An 11,318-nucleotide genomic window follows, 5' to 3' on the forward strand; every position below is an offset into this window, starting at 1 on the left:
TCTTGGGAATCCATCTCATAACACCTTTACGAACAAAATATTTCCTAATATTGCAAAATCTAACAGAGTGGCCTCTCTTCATGCAATAAAAGCATGTAACAACCGGTTGTTTCGATTTTTCAATCAGTTGTTTTTCTGGCAGTTTTGAGAAAGACTTTGAAAACTCATTCTTCTTGCTCTGTGGATTAAAACCTAAACCTGCTTTTCCAAAAACACAATTTTGAGATGCCAAGACATTCTCAAAGGTTGATTTACCCTTTGCAAGCTTATCCACAGTTTTCACAAGGTAGTGAACCTTCTTTTCAAGAGATTCACAATTTTCACAAACAAGAGAGTCACACTTGCAAAAAGAGTTCTTATAAAGCATTTCTAGATTTTCAAAATCAGTTTTTGAATTCTCCAACTCTTTCTCCAATGCCCTGACTCTGTTTTCAAGCCAATTATTCAACCCTTTCAATCGTTTGTTTAAGAGTGCCAACCGATTAGCTTCCTCATGTGTTTCTTTAAAAGCTTGAAGAAGTTGACTATAATTTTCAGCATTTAAAAAATACAAGAACTTACACTACTTGCATCATCCTCTTCCTTGGCCATCAAACACAGATTAGCCTTTTCATCTTCACTTGATGAGGAGCTAGATGAAGAGACATCATTTTCATCCCAAGCAATGTAGGTTCTTTTTTATTTTTCTTTCTTTTTCTTCCTTCTTGACTTCTTCTCTTTATTTGGGGATTAAGCCTTTATGTGCCCGTGTTCTCCACAACCATAACAAGTATAATTGTTAGCATTAAAATCACTAGTTTTCTTGTTGCCATACCTTTCTTTATTGCGGTTCTTCTTTAAGAATTTGCAGAACTTTTTGGACAACAAACTAACAGTTTCTCCTTCACTCTCATCACTTGAAACTTGATTGTTCTTGTGCTTGGCAATTTTCAAGGCAATGTTTCTTACATGCTTTTCTTCACTCTCTTGAATGTTGAGTCTATTCATCTCCAACTCATGCTCCCTAAGCTTTCCAAACAATGAGGTTGTAGTCAAAGATGTCAAGTCCCTTGATTCTGAAATAGCCGTGAGTTTAGGTTGTCAAGATCTATCAAGACATTTGAGAATCTTGATATTCAACTCTTCTTTGTCAAAGACCTTTCCAAGACTCATGAGATGATTGACAATGTGAGTGAACCGCTTTTGCACACCCGCAATTGATTCTCCCTTGAGCATTCTAAACATCTCATAGTCTTAGAATAAAGCATGTTTCCTTGCCCTTTTTACATCGTTCGTTCCTTCATGAGTTACCTCTAGAGTATCCCACATCTCCTTAGAAGATCTGCATTGAGAGACCCTGAAAAAATCATCAGAATTTAAGGCAGAGGTGATAATACTTTTTGCAATACAATAAAACTTTGCTCTTTTGTTTTCTGCATCAGTCCATTGCGACCAAGGCTTTTCAATAGAAACATCATCCTTTTCTAGCGTAGGAATAAAAGGTCCATTTTCAAATGAATCCCATTTTGCTTATCAAGAGATTCAACAAAGATCTTCATACGTACCTGTTAGAATGGATGGCTTTAAACTAGAGGGGGGGTGAATGGTTTAAAGAGGGATTTCGAAAATTTTTAAGTCAAGAATGAAATTATCTCAAAAAACAATTGATAAGGAATCCAGTTTGCCAAAACACAAAGCTAAAAGCACAGCACCAGAAAAACAATCGGTTGTTTCTGCGAAACAACCGGTTGTTTATACCAGTTTACAAATATCAAAACTGAATTTAAAGAGTTAAGGGAGAGAGAGAATGCACACAGATGTTTATATTGGTTCACTCTAAACCCAGAGCTACATCCAGTCTTCTCAAAAACCACTGAGGAATTCCACTAAGCAATCAAACCTAGATCACTTACAACACAACCAAGAAAGTGACCTTTATCCCCTCAAGACACACACTTCTCTTGGCCAACACACCAACAGTAAGAATGCTGATCTTGATCCCCTCAAGAACACATAGCACTTCTCAGCAAACACACAAAAGATTCTTGTTTAACAGATACAAGGATTACACTTGTTATAGAAGCAAATCTGAAATCAATACAAGCAGAAATCCTATCTCACACTCTTTGATCAATCTCAATCTCGGAGCAATCTCAACTTGTACCGACCAGGTCATCGGGTGTGATGACGTGTCTTGCACGTGACTAGGTGGGGCCTGCTCAGCGGAACACGTGGGCAAGAGAAAGAGGGATGGTTCAGAGGTGAGCGTAGTCGCCGGTTCATGGAACGGTTCATGGAACTGGCATTCTGCAGTGAACATGGTCGGTTGTCGCCGGGTCATCTATCATCGACGTGTTTGGCGATTGGCGACCAGGTAGCTTAACATCGCCGCAGGAAGCACATCGCCGGATTCCCCAACAGACTCAGTTGAGGCCACTGAAAAATCCGACGAGTAAGTCCAATGCCACAATTGCTGCGCTGGCGTGAGACTTGGAGGTCGAGCAGGTGGGAGGGAACAGCTTGCCCGTCAGCGACAGGATTCCCAGGGTGGACATTCGCTGGTGGCAAGGTTCCCCCAGCCAGAACATGCATGGTGTAGCAATAAGGAAGATACCACCAACGACAAGCGACATTATAGAGATGGTGCACTTTGCTGCTCCCGATACTCGCCTTGTCAGGTGGCGTTCTAGGGCACAGTGTGCTAGCTTGCAACTTGAGTAGAGGACTTAGCTGCGCGGCTGATTACTACATAGAAATGACGTTCAAGTTGCCCCAACCCAGATGACGACACGTGTAGGGTTGGATGCTACCAGTTACCCCAACCCAGGTGATGACACGTGTAGGGCTAGGAGCAATAGAGAAATGACATTCGAGTTACCCTAGCTCAGATGATGACACGTGTAGGGTTGGGCACTACCTGCTATCCCAGCCCAGATGGCGACACGTGCAGGGCTGGATGCGAGCCACGCGTTCAAAAGCATAACGGCCTGGAGAGAGAAGAAACCTAGCTATAAAGGTAAACTTAACAGAATTTTCAGAGGTACGTTTTCATTACGGCTCATTCTGCTAGGGTTGTGGGCCTTTAGTACGGTTCTTCAGAGCATATTTTCTCTGAGTTTTGGGTGTTCTTGTTACTAACTTGAGCGTCGGAGCGCCACTGGCCGCAGAGGCGCCGCCTTGTGTTTTTCAGGTTCCCTGAGGAAGCTCTTGTGGTGTGAACTTGAAGAGCACGTGGAGCCAATCCGGTGAGGAGGTTCGTGATGAGGCAACGCTTTGGCGCTAAGTCAACCGGCAGGATCACAACTCTTTGAAAAACTCTAAATCTGTTCTTGTAAAACCCAAATCTGTTTTACTCTTTTATCAAAGATGTTTGTTATCAAATCTTAACAAACTGTTTATTGCATTTAAAGATTGGTCAAAGCATTAAAAACTGGAGCGTAATCAGTTAGAAAACATTTAATGCCCAGTCAAAGCTTAAAACAGTTTTTCTGTTATGGTACCAAAACAAACAATCGGTTGTTTCCACGAATCAATCGGTTGTTTTAGTTTTGACAACTCAACCATTTGAAAAACATTTTTCAACCTTTTCTAAAAACTCCTAAGTATAAAACAATCGGTTGTTTCGACAAAGCAATCGGTTGTTTTTCACTTAGTTTGAAAAACACTTTTCTTTTAAAAAGATTAAGATTGTTTATGCTTTGGATTCAATCAAGAGTGGATTACATAAACAATCTACCCCAGATCCTATCTAAGACAGCTCAGCAACAACAAGCACAGCCTAGCCTTCAACATCCTTCAAAGGGTTTGGATTCTTCAAAGCTTGAACACCACTTGGTTCAACAATCTCCCCCTATTTGATGAAGACAAATCCCTGATGCTTGTGTTGTACATGATTGAATCTGAAGCAGTTCCTGCAAAACACGGTTTTGAGCAAAGATATAGAACTTTTGATTTTTGGTTAGCACATAAACAAATATAGAGGTTTAGATATCAGAGTAAAGAGCAAATAACAAACAAATATAGGAGCAAAAACCCTATAAGGTTTCACTCATCCAAACTGTTTTTGCAGAAAAAGAAAACTTAAACACCTTAAACAAACACAACATATATCTCCCCCTATTTGTCTTCACAAATAGACAAAAAGAAGAGATAAACAAGATAATAGTTCTCAATACATCAGACTTAAAACAGCAAAAGCATAAGAAAGAAAAACTTATGCAACCACTATAAACAATCAGTTGTTTCGCTACATCAAACGGTTGTTTTTCTTCGTTCATCATCATCAGCATATTGAAGATCAAAGATTTGGTTTTGTACTGCCTCAATATGTTCATCTAGAGTCATGAAACATGAATCCATGCTGTCAAACCTGTTATGCATCCTCTGGAAATTGCTTGTACACAGATCGTGGAGATTTTTTTGATTCTCCGCAAAGCTATCAAGCCTATTCATCATGAGTTCTTCAAAAGAAGACATGGATTGCATTCTTTCTTCTTGATTTCCAGCACCATCACTAGGTCCATCATCTTGATGTGCTTCAGGTAGATCTTCATGTTGAAAATCCATATCTGCAGCATGTTCATCTTATTCATGATCTGCAACAACACTAGATAAGGCTCCAAAGTCCCCATCTTTGCTAATCCATTTGTCACCTACTTCGGTAAAACCCATTTTGCTGAGTGATCCATTGTTCAACTCTTGAGTTGACTTGACCAACTCAGATGTTTCATCCTCCAGGTTCACTTCAAAATAGAGCAGAAATTTAGAAATCAAAACAACATATGGATAGTGGTAGTCACTTAACCTCATTGCCTTTTGCATGTGCTCTTTGATGATGTGTATCCAATTAATTTTGATCTTCTTCATAATGCAGAAGATGTACACTAGATCCTCTTCAGTAAGCACTGAGTGATTGCTCCCCCTTGGAGTTAGAATCCAAGTCACAATGAGGGCTACCAACCTTTCATCAAGCCTTAAGCCACCAACCGAACAAGCCCTAACTTGTGCATTTTGGTTCTTCAAGCAGCTCTTGTAGTATTGAACTTTGTTGAAGTCCTCCACTACTCCAAGGTTTCCCTTGTTAATTCTGAGACCTGAGTACTTTAGGCCAGCTACAGCAGTCCACACTTCATGGGTTATCTCCATATCTACACCTTTTACATGAGAAACAAGGTTGTTTCCTTCAAACTTGAGATTTGTGTAGAAAACCCTTATCAAATCTGGGTAGATGTTCCCCTTCATCTCCAAGAACTTTTTGAGAGATTGATCTTTGAGCAGCCTCCTTACATTATCCAGCTTTTGGCTTTTCAGCCAATCAAAGCATACATCCTTGGGGTTGTTTATCACTTTGGTGCTAGTTTCAAACCTATATCTCTCAATTAGATAATTGTCTCTAGAAAACCATCCTTCTAGCCTTCCTCTAGACCTTACTGCTCTGGTTTTGACTCTCTTTGAGGTGGGAGGTGTTGATTCCATGATGGAAGAGATGAAAAGTAGAGAAAAGTTCACTCACAGATTTTGCAAGAGATGTTGCAATTGGTTGTTCTTGTGGAAGATCAGCTGCAACAGATTTTATAACAAAAACATAATCATAAAGCATTCAATGACATGAGTGGGTACCATATTTTCAGAGAGAGAGGACTTGACCCTGCCCTGCACAAAAAACGTCAGAAAAAGCTGAAAATTACATGGTCTTCACATGTGATCTTTGACTAGTCATTAAGGCTCTTGAATTTCCAAGATTTTGGAATATATTCCTTTATGACTGTTTGTAACTTCTTTCTGAACGTGATCAGCTTTCAACACAGATTTATTGACCAAGGATTCTCTCTTTAAATTGATCTGCAACGGATAGAAATTCAAAAAAGAAATTAAATTGGCTTTTTCACAGTGCTGTCAGACTCAAAACAATCGGTTGTTTCGAGAAAACAATCGGTTGTTTTTCTGCAGCAGTATACTCATTTTGAATTTTTAAGCATGAGCAGAAATAAACCAAAGCAGATGAAATTGCACACTTTAAAGAGGTTATACAGACATATAAAAGAACTTAAAACAGAAATTAATAACAAAGATAAGGAGTGTCTCATCCTTTGTGTTGTTCTTTCAATGAGCCATGTGCTTTGAGATCAAGAAGCCTTAATTTGACTGTTGAGGGCTTGTGGACAGATATATAACATTGATTCAGCTTCAATGTTGGTCTTTTCCTTCCAAGAACTTGATCAGATGACTCAGTCTTCCACACTTCTTTAGATTTCCTGCACAAGCATGAGTTCAAGCAACAAGATTTGGTTCCTTCACAAATGTGGGTCCAATTGGTTTCTTTTTCTCATTTGGAACCTCACATCTTTTAGGAATCCATTTCATGTAGCCTCTAGGAACAAAGAACTTTCTTATTTTGCAGAATCTAACCGAATAGCCCTTCTTCATGCAATAACAACATGTAACAACCGGTTGTTTCGATTTAACAATCGATTGTTTTACTGACTTTCTTAAAAAAAAATTGAAAACTTATCTTGTTGGTTCTGTGGATTGAAACCTAAACCAGCCTTTCCAAAAACACAGCTTTGGGATGCCAAGCCATTCTCAAAGTTAGATTTCCCTTTTGAAAGCTTGTCCACAGTGTCAACAAGATAATGAACCTTTTTCTCAAGATTTTCACAATTTTTGCAAATGAGAGTGTCACACTTGCAAGAGGTTTTATTGAAATGATTTTCCAGGTTTTTGAAATCATTTTTTGATTTTTCAATCTCATCTTCAAGTGATTTCACTCTCTTTTCCAGCCAGCTATTAAGTTCTTTCAATCGGTTGTTTGAAAGTACCAATCGATTAGCTTCATCGTGAGTTTCTTGAAAAGCTTCAAGCAATTCACTATAATTTTGTTCATTTAAAGAAGCACATGAACTTACCTCACTTGAGCTACATGATTCATCATCTTCTTCAGCAATCAAGCAGATGTTTGCTTTCTCATCTTCACTTGATGAAGAACTTGATGATGATACCTCATTTTCATCCCAAGCTATGTAGGCTCTCTTTGTTTTCCCCTTCTTGTCTTTGTGGCTAGACTTCTTCTCCTTGCTTTTGTTTGGGCAATCTGCCTTTATGTGACCTTGCTCACCACAGCCAAAACAGGTATAGTTATTTGAATTAAAATCATTCAATTTCTTATTTCCATACCTATCTTTGTTGTTGTCCTTGTTGCAGTTCCTCTTCAAGAATTTGCTAAACTTTCTTGACACCAAGCTAAGGTTTTCCTCATCACTATCATCACTGGATTCTTGTTTTCCTTTGTGCTTGGAAGATTTTAAGGCTATGCTCCTTACGTGCTTGTCTTCACTTTCTTGAACATTGAGTCGATTCATCTCTAACTCATGTTCCCTAAGCTTGCCAAACAAAGAAGCCATACTCAAGGATGTTAGATCTTTAGATTCGGAAATAGCAGTTACCTTGGGTTGCCATGCTCTATCAAGACATTTCAAGATCTTGATGTTTAGCTCTTCCTTTTCAAAGGTCTTGTCAAGGCTCATGAGATGATTGATGATGTGCGTGAATCTTTTCTGCACCTCAGCAATTGTTTCACCTTTGAGCATTCTGAACATCTCATACTCTTGGATTAGAGTATGCTTCCTAACTCTCTTTACCTTATTTGTACCTTCATGAGTTACTTCCAAGGTGTTCCACATTTCTTTTGATGATTTGCATTGAGAGACCCTGAAAAACTCATCTGAATTTAAAGCAGTCCATTGAGACCAAGGCTTTTCAATGACAGATCCATCTTTTTCAAACTTTGGGACAAAAGGACCATTTTCAATTGCATCCCAAATTCCTTTGTCAAGTGATTCCATAAAGATTTCCATTTTCACTTTCCAAAATTAGTAGTTCAAACTACAAAACAAAGGTGGTTTGTTGATTGAAGCACCTTCCCCAAAAGGTAGTCTATCAGCCATTTAAAAAACAGTTTTAGGATCAACTTGAATAACTTTCAAGAACCAAGCTCTTGATGTCAATTGTTAGAATGGATGGCTTTAAACTAGAGGGGGGGCCGGGGGGGTGAATGGTTTAAAGAGGGATTTCGAAAATATTAAGTCAAGAATGAAATTATCTCAAAAAAACAATTGATAAGGAATCCCGTTTGCCAAAACACAAAGCTAAAAGCACAACACCAGAAAAACAACCGGTTGTTTATACCAATTTACAAATATCAAAACTGAATTTAAAGAGTTAAGGGAGAGAGAGAATGCACACAAATGTTTATACTGGTTCACTCTAAACCCAGAGCTACATCCAATCTTCTCTGAAACCACTGAGGAATTCCACTAAGCAATCAAACCTAGATCACTTACAACACAACCAAGAAAGTGACCTTGATCCCCTCAAGACACACACTTCTCTTGGCCAACACACGAACACTAAAAATGCTGATCTTGATCCCCTTAAGAACACACGACACTTCTCAGCAAACACACAAAAGATTCTTGTTTAACAGATACAAGGATTACACTTGTTACAGAAGCAAATCTAAAATCAATACAAGCAGAAATCCTATCTCACACTCTTTGATCAATCTCAATCTCTAAGCAATCTCAACTCTTTGAAAAATTCTAAATTTGTTCTTGTAAAACCCAAATCTCTTTTACTCTTTTATCAAAGATGTTTGTTATCAAATCTTAACAAACTGTTTATTGCATTTAAAGATTGGTCAAAGCATTAAAAGCTGGAGCGTAATCAGTTAGAAAACATTTAATGCTCAGTCAAAGCTTAAAACAGTTTTTCTGTTATGGTACCAAAACAAACAATCAGTTGTTTCCACGAATCAATCGGTTGTTTTAGTTTTGACAACTCAACCATTTGAAAAACAGTTTTCAACCTTTTCTAAAAACTCCTAAGTATAAAACAATCGGTTGTTTCGACAAAACAATCGCTTGTTTTTCACTTAGTTTGAAAAACACTTTTCTTTTAAAAAGATTGAGACTGCTTATGCTTTGGATTCAATCAAGAGTCGATTACATAAACAATCTACGCGAGATCCTATCTAAGACAGCTCAGCAACAGCAAGCACAGCCTAGCCTTCAACATCCTTCAAAGGGTTTGGATTCTTCAAAGCTTGAACACCACTTGGTTCAACAGTACCTTCCAAAGTTGGTAATTCAAACCACAAAACAAAGGTGGTCTGTTTATTGATGCACCCTCCCCAAAGGGTAATTTTTCAGCCATAAGAAAAAGAGTTTTAGGATCAAACTTGAGAGTATTTTTCAAGTACCAAGCTCTTGATGCCAATTGTTAGAATAGATGACCTTAAACAAGAGAGGGGTGAATTGTTTATGAGAGATTTTCGCAAACTTTGAAGGTATAATGATGTCCAAAGCAGAATCACATATATAGAAATCCAGAAAGCAATCAATTAAAAATGTATAAGTTGATTAACAGAAAATCAATTGGTTGTTTTTGTGATTCAACCGGATGTTTATATCAGCAAAATTAAAAACAACATAAAAGAAGAATTTAAATGAGTTTAGGGTAAGAGAAAAGTACACAAGCTATTTATACTGGTTCACTTTTATCCCAAGAGCTACATCTAGTGATGGAAGAGGCCCCAGCACCCAAAAGAGCGTCTAGGACCAACCTTGCATGAAAGGCAACCAAGAGAGCGTCTAGGACCAACCTTGCATAGAGGGCACCCACAAGAAGCGTCTAGGCCACACAAGAAGCGTATAGGCCACACAAGGAGTGTCTAAGAGAGTTGACATCCAAGAAGGGTGACGTCCAAGAAGGCCCAACAAAGTGTAGCTTAGTCTTATTTGTGGTGTAAATAGCATAGCCTTATGAACCTTTGTTTAAATTCTGCAAATTAGGATTAAGGAGGAGTTAACCTAGATTAGCTACGGTTTCTAGAAGCTCTCCACTAATCTACGACGTTCATGTGCAAGTTAGGAGGCCATGTGCACCCATGTGCCATGTGCCTCCATGTGCTACTCTTTTGCATTTGCTCATCATTTAGGTCATCATTTCAGATCCTCCTTAGCCTATAAAAGGAGGAGCCAACCTCATGTATTTCAAGATTAAATTGAGTATTGTTAAGCTGCCAAACTTGAGCCATAATCTCTACTATTTGCCTAGCATCTAGGTTTTAATCTTCATCCCTTACACCTTCAAAGGGGTTGGCCGAACCTCCCTAATTTCATACTCTTCCTGCACCTTCAAGGCACCCATCCTTCCTAGGAAGGCCTTATTCCATCAACATCCATAAGCTTCCGCAAATCTCACCCCAAAATACACCAAAAGAATACCTCAATGCCATCATCTAGTCCCCAGAAACCACTGGGTACCTACTATGCAATCAAAATCTAGATTACAAACACACCACCAAAGAAGTGACCTTGAACACCTCAAGACACGCACTTCATTTGGCACACAAACACTACAGAAATCAGAACAACCTCTGATTCTGCACTTACACAACAGTGTTCAGAAATACAATAGATTTAGAAAGCATTACACCTGATGAAGACCAAATCAAAAGATTACAACAATCCTATTCCACTTCTTTGAGAAAACCCAAAAGCTTGAATGCAAATCTTGAAAACTCAAATCTATTTTCACACTTTCACAAATGTCTCAAAATTGTTATCAAACTTTCAAAAAGTATATCAACCTCTTTAAATACTCCAAAACCCTAATAACAATGGGATGCATTTATGCTAGCTTAATCCAATTCTATAAAGAAAAGCTCTACTAATGATTTGTAGTTGTGCTGGTAAAATAGAATAAATTATACATTCACAATTATCCTTGTGTCATTATCATTGATATTGAACCACTAGGCATCTAATATAAAGTTTATCATTAACATCATTTATATTGATACCAAATATACTACTATGTCTAACCGATTCTTTATGATAAATATCTAGTAGTCAATTCCTACCCTTACTCAAAACTGAAGGGTTGAACTCACTAGTACAAAATATTTCATTAACGACACCTTTTAAAGACGGTTTGGATACAACCATCGTAATAAGCGAGGCAATGGTAGTTCCATAAATTGTTTGAACTTTTTTTCATTTTTAACGACGGTTCCTGCCTAAACCACTGTTAAAGGTGGGAGCGTGAGGATACAACGACGGTTTGCACCAGAATCGTCGTTAAAAGTAAGGCTTCCACGACAGTTCTCACAAAATCGACGTTACAGGTGGTGTTTTTTTATTTTTTCAGCACCAACACTTTGGGTCCCCTTCATTTTCACACAGATCCCTCTTCTTTCTCACAGATCCCTCTTCTTTCACTCCTCACCCACACTGTTTACAGGCCACCCTTCCGCCTTCACCGCTGCGCCGCTTGCTTTG

The sequence above is a fragment of the Phaseolus vulgaris genome, chromosome 4 (genome assembly GCF_051622355.1).
Source record: "Phaseolus vulgaris cultivar YP4 chromosome 4, ASM5162235v1, whole genome shotgun sequence".
Taxonomy (NCBI): Eukaryota; Viridiplantae; Streptophyta; class Magnoliopsida; order Fabales; family Fabaceae; genus Phaseolus; species Phaseolus vulgaris.